Here is a 16,711-nt window from a genome sequence, read left to right as displayed (position 1 = left end):
TAGTTGTAGATTTATATTTCTTGCAATTTTATCTTACTTTCCTTTTATACCTTCCAAGTGTTTGATTAAATACTTGGAAGGATGTTAGAGTAGATTTATGTGTTCTTGGCTTGGGATGGTAACTTAGGTGAATTTGAGTTGCTAATGTCCAAGTGATTGATGATTGGTATCCATTGACTCTAGCTTCCACTAAGTTAATTAGTGAGGTGTGTAACACCCTAACTACCAAAGCTCACGCTTCCGGCTACGCGACTTTGATAGCTCGGACATTACGACGACTTTTATATTATTTAATACTAAAATATGAGCCTGTTTAAAACTTTAAACCGCAAAACCGCTCCCAAAAATACTTTTGCTATACAACGTACATCCATACATACCATACAACTTACAGAAACTCATAAAGAGTACATCCATATATATACATACATGTATATAAATATTATTACAAGCATTAACCAATACAATCCCTATCCCTCTTACAGAATATATCAAGATAAAGGTGAGGGTACAATAAACCATAACTAGAACAATACAGAGCATCTCAACAACAACAAATAAACTCTTCGTAACTTCTGCGCCCATATCCTGAAAGGGAAAAAATGTAGGGGGGTGAGAACATCATCCTCGAAAGGGTTCTCAGTAGAGGGTTTTTGGGAATTACTGTAATAGGATACGTGAAGATGAACCGTACCAGTGATTAATAACCGTCTTATGCCTCTTTTCAAAAATAACGGTTTACAAATAAAAAGAAATCTGAAATCCTTTTCTGAAAGAGGAACAGTTCAATTCTCAAAAACTCAAGAGCCTTTCAAAATGGTTTATCTGTGCTGAACCAAAATAGCCTTTCATATTTTCCCAAACCAGAACACAACCAAAACCAACCATCGGTCCATCTCATTTCAACCACGGCCCTAGGCCCAAACAATCTAACCATCAACCAATCACCACAATCCAACAGAGTCCCAGTAGCAAACACAAATAGGAAGATGCAAGTACAAACAAACAGTTATTGCAAGTAGAACAATTAGCAATTAATCACATAGGCAAACCAAGTATAATATGCACACCCAAACAATGTCACATAGATGCATATGATACATGCCTGTCCCTAGTGGCTGATGATATCATCTGTCGGTTACCAAGCCAACCCGACGTGTCTAGTAGCTAACCCGGACACAGTCTCTCTGTTGCGTATTATTATCATTAGAGGGTATCTGCGCCCTGTCGCCATTAGAGGGTATCTGCGCCCTGTCGCCATTAGAGGGTATCGGTGCCCTGTCACCCTTACAACCAGAGAGAAAACACAAGCATTTTCACATACAACATTCATCTCGGCCATCCGGCTCACGGTTCAATCCAGAACCAGCCAATTTATCAATAAATACAGCCCTTCGGCTTAAACTCATAATTCATAATCAGCCATGCGGCCCATAACTCATTCGACAACCAACCATAAATCAATATCATACACAGCCATTCCGGCCCATAACAAACAGCACTTCCACCATTCAACATCATCAAATTCATAAAACCGGCATTTAAGCCATAAATCACTTTTCTCAAGCCATTTCACTTTGAAATCAAATTTCAACTCTTTTCAGCTTTGGCTTTAAAGATCTCATTTCTCAAATCATCTCAGGCTCATAAGCCAAACTTACTCAAAGTGAGTTCCCTTTTTAAAATAAAGCCGCTCTCGGCATCCTCTTTCCAAAACTTCCAAAACCATGGAAAGTTAAAGATTCACTTTGGGAACATTCAAAATCACCCATCCCACAATGGAATTTTATAACAAAGTTTCTCGGCAGAGTCCCAAGTCTTTAGGGGAGAATAACATAACTCATTTCGCCAAGTACCTTGGCTTCCTGACTTGAGTAATAAAATAGGATCTAAGCCAAACCGAGTCATATAATCTTTCATTTCTTTCAAATCCGTTTTTTACTTAGGCAAAACCAGCTTCAACCCCCATGATAAATTCTAGAACGTTTCAACGACTCAAAATTGTTTTAGTCTTGCAAGAATTCAGAATTCGAAGAGTACTTAAAACCTTTCTCAAAACATTTTAAAATGAAACTTGTCAATAGACATTCAGGTTCTTTCAAAGTCATTGAAACTCCTCTAATTGAAACTCTCAAGTCAAATTCAAAGGCATAGCCATTGTCACAATTGAAACAGCTTTTAAAATATAAATTTCATCTAAATAACTTTCTCCCAAAAGAGATACAATGCTTTTCTTAAGAAGCAAGGCTAAATCACAATTTCCTCTTTAATAATTCATTTCAAAAGCATGAATCATCCTTTTCTTGATAATTCAAATAAAATAGTAGAACTCTTTAACTCATCATTTTTCCCGACAACCTTTCAATAAAGACTCGGGTTTTATAGAAATTTTGGTAGCACCTCCCTTAAAACTTGGACTTTGCCACCCGGTTCGGGTCCCAACTAAACCGTTTCACAATCCTTTTCAACAGCTCAAAACCAGAAATCAATTCAAAAGCAAGCTAAATGCCTCAGTGGCATATCTCAAGGAAACCATTTCAAAATCAACTCAATATCAACCGATTTAACCAATTTCCAAAGTTTAAAAGGATCAGTTCGGCAATAAATCATTTATCAAAACCAAATCAATTAAAGCAACCCAGGCTGAATTTCAAGAGTATTCTATCTTTCACATCATCAAAATAATTGACTCACTTCAAACCAATCCTCAACGGATTAAACTCATATTTCAAATCTTTAAAGAATCAATTTCCAAACATTACATTTCACAAAGCCGCACAACAATTCAACCAAACAAACATTCATAAGCTTTCGAGACAATCAAATAATACATAAGGCCGATACAATCACCAAATACACATTTTCTCACATTAGTATCCATATGTAATAATTCCAATACATAAAGTATAGTTTTGGAAAGCGTCCCTACCTCAAAACGCAATTCCATAACCCAAACGCCTCACAGAGTCCTTTCCGCCTCAACCCGAACTGACGGCAACCAAAACCTCAGCTCCCAGCCACTTTTGCAATAACCATAGCAACTCTAGTCGCAACATATAATAATCAGGACTCGACCCCACGTTACCAAAACTCATATTCATTAACTAACACAACCGAAAACTAATGCGAGACTTTTCGAAACATAATTTCTTACCGGAATAACAACACGAAGCAGCTGCGATTTCGAACCGGCCCGGCAACAGCTCCGGCGGCGGCCAGAAGCTCCGGTAGATCAACTATAAAGACTGCGCAGCGTTAAAACCTTCTCAAATTGCAAAAAGGCAGAAACTTCAAATAAAACCCTTACCGGCAACTTTTCCGGCGACGGCAGAAGTAGCCAGAACCTCTGGCGGTGGTTCCGGTGGCCTCAGAACTCCGACAGCGGCGCTGTCAGACTCTGATGGTGTTTCAGGGCAGCTCCGGTGGCAGAAGGATTTTCCAGCGACCATACACAGCAGACCCCCAACCACAGCAGCAACTAGGAGACCGGCGGTCATGGCGGCAGACTCTGATGGCATGGCAGCAAGGGCGGTGGAACCACCCACGGCGACGGGGATACCCTCAACCACAACCGTGGCAGCAGCGGCGATGGAAGGGCAGCATTGCTTCCTCGCGACTCATCCCTTTCCCTCTTCTCTGTTCACAGCTTCAACGGCGGCGGCAAGGGACGGGTTCGACGGCGGCAACGAGACGGGCTGGTCGGCGACGAGGAGGACGGCGGCCCCACGCTCGGCGATGGTGGCAGGCGGCGATGGTTTCCCCGCAGTGGCTCCCTTTCGCGCATCTCCTCTCTTCCTGTGTGCGAGCTCAGCGGCGGCAAGACAGAGAGGCGCGGCGCTCTTCCCCCTCCTCGATTAGACGGCGACATGGTGGTGGTGCAACCCAGTACACCGGCGCGACTTCTTCCCCTTCCCTTCCCCTTCTCCGCGACCAAAAATGCTTCGTGGGTGTGTGTGTTGTGTTTTCTGATTTCCCCCTTCTTGATTCCCGTTCTTCTTTTTCCTCTAGTTTAAAGAACCATGCGTGTGTGCTTAGTTAGGGTAGGGCTGCGCAGCAAAGACAGTGAAGAAGATGGTTTGAGGCTGCGCAGCATGAAGAGAAAATAGAGGGAAGGGTATGCCAAATTAGGGTAAGGGGCAATATAGTAGTTTCGCATAAAATTGGGGATACTATAGTAATTGAAACCCAAATTAGATCCAACACTAATTGTATATAGAAAATACAATTTGCTCATCAATTTTTACAAATTATTTTCAATAAAATGCTCAAGTCAAATAATTAGAAATAATATACTTAATTTCTTCATTTTCCAAAATAGCAGTATTAATATTTAAAATATTACTTATCCAATCCAAATCATATAAAAATCCTTATTATTTTATAACTATCAACTTTATAATTCAAATATAGAAAATAATCCAATAATTATCAAATTGGATAATAAATCATAACTTGTCTCAAATTCAATAAATCACAACTTGCCTTATTTATCTTTAATAAAATGATTTTCAAAATTAAGGCTATAAATAACTATATGATTTGAGACTTGATTATAATAAGACTTTTCAAAAGTTCTGGGTCTTACAAGGTGGCTAGGACTTATGGATTAGGATTGATGTAGTCCATTTTACTTTCCTCCACTTGTTAGAGGATGACTTAATGGGATTGATCCTTGCAATTATCATGTTGAGGTTAGTAACAAGGATAAAGATCCTTAACCATCAACCCTTGTCAAGACCTTTTTATTATTTGAGTTTCCTTTACTTTATTGCCATTTACATTTTTTGTTTCTTTATTCAAAACCCCAAAAATACTTGTCCCATAACCAATAACAAGAACACTTTCCTGCAATTTCTTGAGAGACGACCCGAGGTTTGAATACTTTGGTTATTTTTATTGGGGTTTGTACTTGTGACAAACAAATTTTTTATTGAGGATTGTTTATTGGTTTAGAAACTATACTTGCAATGAGAATTTATCTATAAAATTCTATACCGACATAAAATCTCTTCATCAAGCAACAGCCAAAGTTCATATAAAACAAAAAAAAAAAAAAAAGAAAAGAAAAGAACCTCCTGAAAACAGTACCAAACAAGAATAACCACTCTAGCCTAAATTTTTGTAATCTGCCAAATTCAGTTTATCAAACAAATCAGATACCTCAACATATTTTCATAGGAATAAAATCTTAATAATATATTCTCCAAATCTTTCACAGCCATCATTGCTTTTTTAATTACCTTTTGATATATATATATATATATATATATATATATATATATATATATATATATATATATATATATATATATATATATATAGAGGTGAATGCTACCCAACTCCCTCTAAAATAACATGTAAGTTACCCTTCATTATGTGTCACATTGTAATTGGTCCTTATCTTAACCATAGTTGGGTTATATATATATATATATCTCAGTAATAAACAATAATAACTATTATCAAAGTAATTAACTACTACTATCCCATGTTGAAAGTTCCTCAATAATAATGTAAAGTCAATAAAAAAAATTAACGCTAGCTCTATATCCCTCTTCTAATGCTTAATATCTAGTTCTAATTATTATTTTCGAAACATTGAGACAAAGAATGAAGGGAGGCGGAGAATATAAACCTAGCTAGAAAAAGAAGAACTTATTGCTTACTTTGTTGGTTAAATTATTTTGATTTGCAATCAGACATACAATGAATGAGGATCCTAAGAAATTTCATTAGTTAAAAACTGTTTGTATGAAAAATAGAGAGAAGAAAATCCTCTACTTTCGTTCTAATCAATATCAATGCAATTAAATCATGTATTCATGTCAATGGCGTTAGATTTAGGTTCACTACCTTGCTAAGTTACTTGTATATATTCTTACATTAACAAGAAAAAGAATTAAATTATTTCTATCTACAAACAAACCTGAGTCTCAACTGCATTCAAACAAGAAGAAATTAAAATGGCTTCACATCATCATCTCTGAATCCTTTTAGACCAGCAACAATGTCATTCACGGCCGACGGAATCATCCCAGGGCACGAACTCTGTGATGAAAGGCAACTTCAATCAAAAAATGCTTTTTAAGTATTATTCATCATAATATTTAAACTAGAAATTGGATATTTTAACACAGACATGTTAGAGCTATTAATTTCATCCATATTTGAATAGTTTGAAAAAAAATAATAAATGGAAAATGTTGCACATATACCCTTTAGGCACTTGTAAAAGTTCTATCTGCTTAACATTTAACAAATACAATTATCCCAATTTTTTTTCTCAATTTCTATTCAAACATTTTAAAAAGTATACACAGATAAGAAATGCATCAAGATAAAAATACTTGGAGACCAACACTAACATTAATAACTAACACTTGAAGACAATTGTCTAGAAATCCGTAAGATATACTGTTATTTCAGTTCAAATTTGGTTATTGCTGAAGCTATATATGGAGATAAAATAAAATTAAGCATGTGCAACCGGCAAGTTACCTGAGTCACAAAGCCACTATCAAGCATCCAATGAACTGGAATCCGAAAGACTTTGTATCTATTTGCTGCTGACTCCCTCATCCTTGAGATATTGTAAACCCCGTGCTCCAACCTGAAATACACCAAGATTAGTGTTATCACTTTTCAATAACCATCAATTAAAATAGCGAAAACATCCCAGCTAAAGAAAAACCTCAAGTACTTCATATGTTAAGCACTCATTTATATACCCCTAAATCGACTTCGCTTGTCCATGTGCATCCTGAATTTCAAACTTGAAGAAGTTAACCCAAAAATTCAGGTAAACTATTTTAAGGTTTTTAACATATTGCTTATAAAACTCAGTTATGATTGCTAAATCAGTTAAAATGATAAATCAAAATAGTCATCTGCTTAAAATAGAGAGATGGCGAAAGGATAGAAATGATCAACATATACCTAACTAACATTATGCATATATACTACAAGTAAAAGCAACATAAGATCGTGTTTTGCACTTGGTAGAGCAAAAATTGAACATTGCACCACAGAGATAAATAAGACAGCAATATTTTCTCTTTTAGCAACTATCAGGTTCAAATATGAAAAGTGAAGGTACATGTTGCTTACCTACTGCACCTTCTTTTATTTCACAGTTTTGGAATCTTGCTTGAAATCCTTCTATAATATGGCTCAATAATTCCATTTATCATGTACAGCTTAGCATCGATTTGGTCCTGGAACTTGTCATACAAAACAGGAACTGACAAGCTTAGAAGAACACCTATCAAGAAAATTATTGAAATATCAGCAGCAAATTAACAGAGGCAAAAACTATGTAAAAAATATAATATCCTTGTATAAAAGCTAAAAAAGTAAAGAGCCTGCCCATATAGATTAAAGTTAGGAAGTTGAAAAGACCACCAATAAAAGATATCACCCACAATACATTGGCAACCTGATTCAACATGTTCACATACAGAACTATCACGATAAGTACTGATGATACTTGCTTCAAATGTTCGTGATATGAAGAGTTCAAGTGTTATTTAGAAGATATTAATTTACATTTTTAGAATATTTTAATTTAATGTATTTTGATTTTATTTATTTAATTACTAGATTGGGCCTTATGTTTATGGACTTTATGGTTTTTCTTTGTTTTAACCTAATAAGAGGTTATAAATACCTCCTTAGCTATTGTAGTCGTAGTATAGAATTTTTAGAGGTTTTAAAACCCCTTTTTTTGGTTTCGTGATGAAACTATGGTGTGGACAATTGAGGTTGAGGAGTCCCTCTCTTGTTACATTGGGGAATTGAGTAGAAGGTTGAGGAGTCCCTTCGATTCAATTCCCAAACTATGGCGTTGACAAATTAGGTTGAGGAGTCCCTTTCTTGTTGTGTCAAGAAATTGGGTAGAAAGTAGAGTGATTCTCTTTGTACTCAATTTCAATCTATCTTTTTATTTCTATCTTCAATTTTAATGTATTTTTTTATTCAGTTTAAATCTTTATCTTCTTGTTTATTTCTTATTTCTTTATTATTTGGTATCAGAACTCAGGTATTAGATTAATTCTTATTAATCTATATTTGTTCTTTTTTTATTATAAAAAAAAGAGTCCAGTGTCTGTCGCGTCTTCCTTTAAGTTCTCGTGTTCTTATTTTCCGTTTGTGTTTCATTATTGTTTTGTCATCATTGTTGATTTTATTATTAAAAAAAGTATACAGTGCAAAAAAAGAGAAAAAAGAAATATATACAAAAAAAAGAAATTATCTTTCTTGTAATTATTGTGCTTTTCATATACTATTTTTCCACCTACATGATTCGAAGATGAATTTGTTTTGCAGAGGAGGAGAATGATACGTACTTCAAATGTTCGTGATATGAAGAGTTCAAGTGTTATTTAGAAGATATTAGTTTACATTTTTAGAATATTTTAATTTAATGTATTTTGATTTTGTTTATTTAATTACTAGAATTACTAGATTGGGCCTTATGTTTATGGGCTTTAGGATTTTTCTTTGTTTTAAGAGGTTATAAATACCTCATTAGCTATTGTAGTTGTAGTATAGAATTTTTAGAGGTTTCAAAACCTTTTTTTTTGGTTTCATGATGAAACCATGGTGTGGACAATTGAGGTTGAGGAGTCCCTCTCTTGTTGCATCGGGGAATTGGTTAGAAGGTTGAGAAGTCCCTTCGAATCAATTTCCAAACTATGGCGTTGACAAGTTAGGTTGAGGAGTCTCTTTCCTATTGCGTCAAGAAATTGGGTAGAGAGTAGAATGATTCTCTTTTTATTCAATTTCAATCTATCATTTTTGTCAAGAATTGAAATTAAATAAGAAGATACATTGAAATTGAAATAGAAATAAAAAGGATAGATTGAATTTGAATACAAGAGAATCACTCTACTTTCTACCCAATTTCTTGACGCAACAAAAAAGGGACTCCTCAACCTAACTTGTCAACGCCATAGTTTGGGAATTGATTCGAATGGACTCCTCAACCTTCTAACCAATTCCCCGATGCAACAAGAGAGACTCCTCAACCTCAATTGTCCACACCATGGTTTTATCACGAAACAAAAAAAAAGGGATTTTCAAACCTCTAAAAATTCTATACTACGACTACAATAGCTAAGGAGGTATTTATAACCTCTTATTAGGTTAAAACAAAGAAAAACCCTAAAATCCATAAACATGAGACCCAATCTAGTAATTAAATAAACAAAAATCAAAATACATTAAATTAAAATATTCTAAAAATGTAAACTAATATCTTCTAAATAACACTTGAACTCTTCATATCACGAATATTTGAAGCACGTATCAACTGATTCCAAAATATCTATGAACACTTGATAAAACATTCAAGTCTCAATGATTCTATATTATAGCTCAACAGAACAACTCCAATTTTAATTCACCTTAATTATCATCCATTTCCAAAATACTAAAACTTCTTCACATAATAAATTTAAGAGTAAAGTATCATTTTTGTCCCCAAAATTTGGGGTAAGTCTCAAAGTTGTCTCTAACATTTGAATCGTCCTATTTAAGTCCTTAACGTTTCAAAATTGACTCAATGTTGTCCTGCCATTAGAAATCTGTTAACGGAATTGACGGCAGAACAAAATTGAGACAATTTTTGAAATATTAGAGACTTAAATAGGACGAAAACGTTGAGGACAAAAACGATACATAGAAATAAATTTTAATTTTATCCTTTAATAATATTAATTTTTTACGGTACATAATTATTCAATTATTTTTTAATCACATCTAAGTAAATGATACTTAATCATATTAATTTTATTCTAAATAAATTTATTTTCTTCTTGGTAGATTTCTCTATTTAGTTTAAAGAAATCACATGGCTGACCTTTCATAATGACAGAATAAAAAACCATCGTTACCAATTTACGTATATAACCAATCCAACTATTGTCAAAATCTTTAAGCTTTTATACATAGTTGAATTTTAATATGTTATTCAGCATCTGCAGGGACAATTATAAGACCGTCAAACTCGAGTTTGTGGTGGTTTCATGTTCTACAATATTATTTGACCAACAATTTACTTTTTTATGTTAATAAAAAAGTAATGCTATAGAACCAAATTTTTTCAACCAATATCAACTAATTTTTTAAAAATTATTTTCTTTATCTTTAGACAAAGTATCAATAATTAACAATTTTTAGCCAATAAAATAACTAACAATTCACAATAAAAAGAAACATCTAAAATTAAAAATAATAAAAATATCCAAAATCAAATAAAAAAAATTAAGATTTAGAGTTTAGAATTTAGGATTTATAATTTATGGTTTAGAATTTAGGCTGACCGATGGTGGGTGGCTAGTGGTTGCCAGAGATTGTCGCTGGAGGTAGTCGCTAACAATGGTTGGCAATGCAACAATAGTGGCTAGTGTATGGTGGAGGTAGCTGGATTGTAGTGGTAGGTGAAATTGGGGTATTGGGAGGAAGAAGAAGGAAAAAAATTTAAAAGAGTACTTTCAATAAAAAATTGTGTCTGAGTATTGAGCTTTTTTAGATTATTGGCATATGGTGGCTTAGTTTTAATTAGTTGGTTACTTAGAATAGATTTTATCTTAAATTTTTGACCCTAAATCAAGAATTCTTAACCCTAAATCTTAAATTATAAATTTAAACCCTATAATTGGTTAACTAAAAATTAGTTTTCTATATTTTTTGTTAATAAAAAAATTGTAATTCTTAAGAGTGTATCTATGAGTTTAGATGTTATACATAAAAATTTAATAAATTAGAAATAAAGTCGAATATATATTTGATAAATATACTAAAGAAACAATCTCAATATAAAATTAACTCCATGTAACACAAATTATATTAATAAAAATATAAAAAATTTGTTTTTATAATATAATTATAGTACTTTTACACGTATAAACATTTTTAGTAATTAAGTCAAACTAAATTAGCGCAAGTCCAGCAAAAACCAACGTATGCATGCATTAACCGCTTCTTTTTATCGATATATCACAAAAATGCTTTTTAAAAAGCACAGAAATTTATTAATATAACACTAAAATTTTTGCACATAACACATAAACTTATTAATATAGTATAGAATTTTTTGCACATGGCACAAAAAATTTTGCGCATATATAATACAAATATTTATCGATATAACAATGAAAATTTTGGCACAGCCTAGCAAATTTTTCCTGCACAACTCAAAAATTACTTTTGTTGAAGCTTTTTTGTCATTTCTATACTAATTTTTCTATTTTTTATCTAATCATTTTATGTTGAGTTCTGATAATACTTGATATATTGAATGTATTTTGTTAATTAGCTGAACTAATGTTTTAGGTATATGATTCTTCAAAAATTTATGTCCTGGTCACTACAAATTTTTTGTGATATGCATCAAAATTTATGTACTCAATAATTTTATTGAACATATATAAGAGAAGAAGAACATGATAATGATGATGATGATGATAATGAAGGAAGAAGAAGAGGAAAAAAAAGGAGCAGAAGGTTAAGCAAGAATGGTTTTCGTATGTCATTTAGAAATATCTTAAGTTAATTTGATGTTTATTTTTTAAATTAATTGTCACTTGTTTAAACCTATTTGTTCAATATGTACAAAAAAAGTCATTGGACCATGTGGTCACCATGGTTAAAGTCTTGAAGTACACTGACATGCTGAAAGAGAACAATAAAAGATTTTTTTATCATCTGAAAATTTTTATGTGAGTAATTGTCTTTATCTAATGACATGTAATGATTTTTAAATAATGGTATCTATAATTGTATTAAAGGAATTGGAGGCTGCGACCCAACAATCTCACCATAATGGAGAGGAATGCCACGAGTCAACTTGTTTAGTGCTAGTGGATCTTGATAGAGTGTGGCGCGAGACCATATCTGAGCCATATAAGAATTGCATGTTTGGAGTAGGGTCATTCTTTGCCAGCAATTTTCACACCTCCACCTTAAGGACTTTTTCCACCTCAACCACCAGTGTTGTACCTCCCTAAAACGTCGATTTGTGCGAACAGGTCCACTACCTGACCCAGAGCCTACAAGATCAGGGTCAACAATTGCATCAGTCTGAAAAAAGGTACCAAGAGCTCCTTACACGTTTGGTAGAGCGAGAAATGCAGGATTTAGATTTAGATTTTTCTAAAGTAGGAGTTTTAGAGTAGATCCAGAAGATGTGGCAGCAGATGGCGGTTTACTATAACCAAATACACACGGATGGCAGCACCACTATTGGAGCCTTGGATGGGCTCATTGTCATTTGCATCGGTATCTCTACCACTGCAGTAACAGAATTAGGGTGACGATGAGGATGACTATTAGGACCCATTTATTAAGGTTTATTTACATTTGTTTGACATTAATTTTTTCTTATATTTATTGTTTCACATTTTTGTTTGTTGTATTAATTAAAAATAACATTTAGTTTCGATTAATTTGGTATAAATATTAATTCTCATAATATTGAATCTGATATAGCAGGTTATAGTAATGATATTGTATATATGCATTATCCAGAAAAAATTGTTATTTATTATTGTCGAATTTACTAGAAAAAATCTGACTGTAACGTTTTGATTTATTTTTAAAAAGTGAATTACGCCATTCATTAGCGTCGAATTTAGGATCAGCAATACCCAGCGGTAATAATTGGCGTCCGACAGGCGACGGTGACATTTTCCCATATTTGTCTCCTAAAAATTATTTACTGTCAAGTTTTTCTAGTAGTAATTAGCGTCAAATTCATAAAATCTGAAGATAGCTATTTACCGGCGATCAATTTAAAATTCATTTTCATTTGACAAAAAATTCAACAGTAATTAAATTATCATTGAATTTTTATAGCAATTTTCGATGATAATTAACAATTTTTGTAGTGGGAGAAAGAGAAGGAGGAGAAGATGGTGATGATGATGATAATGATGTAGAAGAAGAAAAGTGAGAAAGAGAAGAAAATGCAAAAGAAGGAGAAAAAAAATAATATAAAGTAAATGAAGAAGAAAGTCACATAGATGAAGAGACACATGAAAAAAAAAAGAGCATACGTATAATAAAACTTAGTTAGACTAAATTGTAAAACTACTTCACTGCTTAATATTTCTAATATAGTTTTGAGTTAAGTACAATAAAATATTCTCTTAATTTCTTGTCACTTTGTATGAATCTAATGGAAAATTATATTAAAAAAGAAATTAAAATTAAAAGTGATCAAGGATGATATTACTAAACAATCCTTAATTAATTAAAAAAGGAATACTAGAATAATTTTCAACCCTTCCATTGAATAGAACCAAAAAGGGGAATAAAAAGGAAGGCAAAAAAAAAAAAGGGGACCATCCAAATCTACATCGAGTGATTCTTTTTACAATATTTTGGGCTGGGCCGAATTTTAAGACCGTACTAGTAAGTGGACTCTGTTCGCTGTTCCAAATATATATATTTGACTCTGTTCGTCGACTTCGTTTTCCAACTCCATTGCTGCAAACTGCAAAGGCACAGGATCTCCGGCAATCCAAGAGCTTTCGGCACCGCCGCGTTCGCCGTCCGGTTCTCCGCCTCTTCTATTCTTTCTGCAAGGTGTACAATGCTTCTGAATTTTTATTTATTTATTTATTTATTTTGCTGTGTTGTAAGCTAAAGCTAGGTAGATGGGTGTACGTTGCTGGGACATTGATATGGACTTGTTAATCAAATTTTCTCTTTTTGTTGAACAAAGGTATGCACATAAGGTGTTTGGTGTTAGTTTAAGTATAGTGAAAAACTTGCAAAGTTCTAAGGAAATAAAAAATGTATTTTTTTGGTTTGATGCTTTCAACTCCTGGTTATGGCACGAGAATGTAGAAAATTTATCTGCACTAGAAAGTATTAGTGCAACAAATGTTGTGAAAATTGGCCCATCGAATAGTGTTGAGGTGAAGTATGACTTAGCTTGGTAGAAGAGGAACTAGGAAGGAAGATCACCACCATCATGTGCATCATCATGTGTAATTTTGGCTACCCTGTTTTATGCAGAACATTGCTAACGTATTTAGACAAAAGTGATGGTTTTCAAAAAGTTTTAGAAGCTCTTATTGTTAGAGTCAAGTGACCCTTTGCCGGATTAAGTCTAGAGGCAACTTGTAATCTGCAACGGTATTAGTGGTCAGTTAAAAATCTTAGGTTACCATATAGTAATGTGAGACTGGTTTCTATGCAAATTTTTTTAAGAAAATTAATCACTAGCTTTGATCATTCGATGGGTTAGAATGGTGCCAGTAAGGTCTAGCTTTCGTCCAAAATTCATGGAAGAAATTAAACATTACAATTGATATTTTGGTGAGTTAAAGTGATAAGAGCAAAGTGCGAAGAAAGCTGTAGTGAGGCATGGGGAAGCTAGGAGGAGGAGGAGGAGGAGGAACTAAAAAACCGGCTTTTCAGCCTCATGTTCCTGTATCATCCAGGGAAGAAACCAAAGGAAAAATACTCAAAAAGGCAAGAACCAGCTCTAAATCATTAGTAGAGGTTGAGCACTTGAAAAATATTGCAGTTTGGGCCAGTCATGAGGCTCAGATACCATCTTTGGGAGCCTTCTATGAGCAGCATTTGGCCACTGCTGCTGAGGCCGATGGAATAATGCTTGGGGATTTTGTTCTCCATCTGGGTTATTTCTCATATTGTCAGTGTGTTTCCTTGCCTTTTGTTTAAGATTTATGAACTCGTCCATTTGATTAAATTTCAAGATTTGAGAGCCATCAATGAGAACACCAAAAAGGGGAAAATGCAGAGTTAACAGGGAAACAGGGGAAACAATGGCTGTATTTTGAGAGCCAGCCCCTCTCCTAAGCCTAGCCTGATCTTTCCAAACAAAATTGACACTCTTCTCAATCCCGGATGGAATCATGTTTCTGCACCCTCTTTCACACCTTCCTCACTGATTGTGCCAGGTGGCAAATTAGTTACAGGAATATCCTCACTTTCAATCTTTCCTTTTTTACGCTTAATTCTATTTCTTCTGCTATAGTGAAATGGGTAGTGGAAGAATCTGCACTCTTCTAGCAATAGAAGCCTCTTCTCCTCTCCCAATTGACCTCACTACCACCTCAGGGTGTGAAACAAACTACCACTTGTTTGCAATAGCATTTGTATACTGTATATGTATATTTTTCATGTCCTTATTATGTATTCCTGCTTCCTATATTTATGTATGCTATGTAAGTAGTTTTAACACACATTAATTTATGAGTTGCTCTACTTACTCACTTATATTTATTCACGAAAACTAAATGCTAATATCAGCATCTATAACATATACATTGAGGCACTTGGTGATCTTTTATTTTATGTATTTTGGCAGAATCTAAGAGCATAGGGTCTCCAGTAAACCAAAATGCTTAAACGTTTTTTCAGAAGGATAACAACAACTTGTTTTTGTCCCCAAAAAATACTTAATTTACTCTTGTTTGTTATGCTCACAAAATCTGGCAGACATCTACTTTGGGTTATTTATTTGTTTGAACCTTTAATGCATTCATTTCCTAGGTTACCAAATACAGTTTTCTTGTAAATATCTTAACATCAAGTAATTTGACTGTTTTTTTAGATGTGAAACTGTTCTTCAACCTGGCTTCAATTCAACTGTGTAAATTGGGAAGAATAGATCAAAGCACTGAGGCAAGCATAAACACAGTCAAAACGATGTAGTGCACAAGTGCCATTTTTGCCTGAATCACAATGTAAACTGGGTGGCCCTTAAGGGACATATGAAAGGACTATGCCCATCTAAAACCAAAACATCATTGGTATCAACACCAGCAACAAAAACCATCACAAACAAGTCTTCAAAATTGGAGAAAGGCATTATATGTGAAGACAATGCAAAAGAAGCAAATGCGTCTGCTTTGAGAGTTGCAGATATAGATATCCACTTTGTTGATGGTCCAGCCACCCCATCAAGCGTAATGCCACAACCTCAAAGAAGAGAAAATCTAAGAAGGCGCTTGAAACTGCAAGCATATCTGCTAAAGCAGAAGCATCGAAAACTCAGCACAACAAGCAAAAAACGGAAAAGATCTTGGACTAGCTTAAAGGAACTTGCGCAGAGCAACTATCACGACAACAGTGGTGTTGCTAATTTGGAAATCCCTTTCGTTTTATAAGTAGGGAGGTTATACTATTCGATAAAAAGTGTTGCCCTCCTCGCATTTTTCTAATTTTGAAGTTGAGATATATGCAACATGTTGTAAGTAAGAACTTTATTATTCCATTGATTGTTAGAATTTGAAGGCAAAACACGGGAGATGATAAAGCCTCAAGAAAAGCCGTAATGGTAACCATAGCTATGAGGTTGATAGTGTAAGATCCAGAATTTTTGAAAAGTCTTATTATGATCAAGTCTCAAATCATATAGTTATTTATAACCTTAATTTTGGAAATCATTTTATTAAAGATAATTAAGGCAAGTTTTGATTTATTGAATTTGAGACGAGTTATGATTTTTATCCAATTTTATAATTATTGGGTTATTTTCTATATTCAGATTATGAATTTGGCAGTTATGAAATAAGAGGGGTTTTACATGATTTGGATTAAATAATTAATATTTTAAATATTAATACTGCTATTTTGGAAAATAGAGAAATTAATTATATTATTTCTAATTTTTAGATTTGAACATTTTATTAAAAATAAAGTGTGAAATTGATGAGCAAATAGTATTTTATGC

The 16,711-nt window shown here is 33.6% G+C and overlaps 2 long non-coding RNA genes across 4 annotated transcripts; one reads left to right on the top strand and one right to left on the bottom strand.

Moving 5' to 3' along the window:
- Positions 1-350: 350 nt before the first annotated feature.
- Positions 351-7,508, bottom strand: LOC112746975 (uncharacterized). Of its 3 annotated transcripts, none has more exons than XR_011873347.1 (4): positions 7,108-7,447; positions 6,499-6,610; positions 5,927-6,048; positions 351-588 (listed from the first exon to the last, which is right to left on the bottom strand). It is a non-coding gene; the product is annotated as an uncharacterized lncRNA (long non-coding RNA). The 3 variants fall into 3 exon arrangements; XR_011873346.1 differs by lacking the exon at positions 351-588 and adding an exon at positions 6,692-6,760 and having other exon boundaries at positions 5,782-6,048; positions 7,108-7,508; XR_003174689.3 differs by lacking the exon at positions 351-588 and having other exon boundaries at positions 5,782-6,048; positions 7,108-7,442.
- Positions 7,509-13,426: 5,918 nt separating this feature from the next.
- LOC140179642 (uncharacterized) lies at positions 13,427-16,412 on the top strand. Its single transcript, XR_011873345.1, has 2 exons — positions 13,427-13,587; positions 15,590-16,412. It is a non-coding gene; the product is annotated as an uncharacterized lncRNA (long non-coding RNA).
- Positions 16,413-16,711: the final 299 nt, after the last annotated feature.

This window comes from Arachis hypogaea, chromosome 15 (assembly GCF_003086295.3).
Source record: "Arachis hypogaea cultivar Tifrunner chromosome 15, arahy.Tifrunner.gnm2.J5K5, whole genome shotgun sequence".
Classification (NCBI taxonomy): Eukaryota; Viridiplantae; Streptophyta; class Magnoliopsida; order Fabales; family Fabaceae; genus Arachis; species Arachis hypogaea.
The sequence above is the reverse complement of the archived record's forward strand: the minus strand, read 5'-3'. Positions and strand labels throughout refer to the sequence as shown.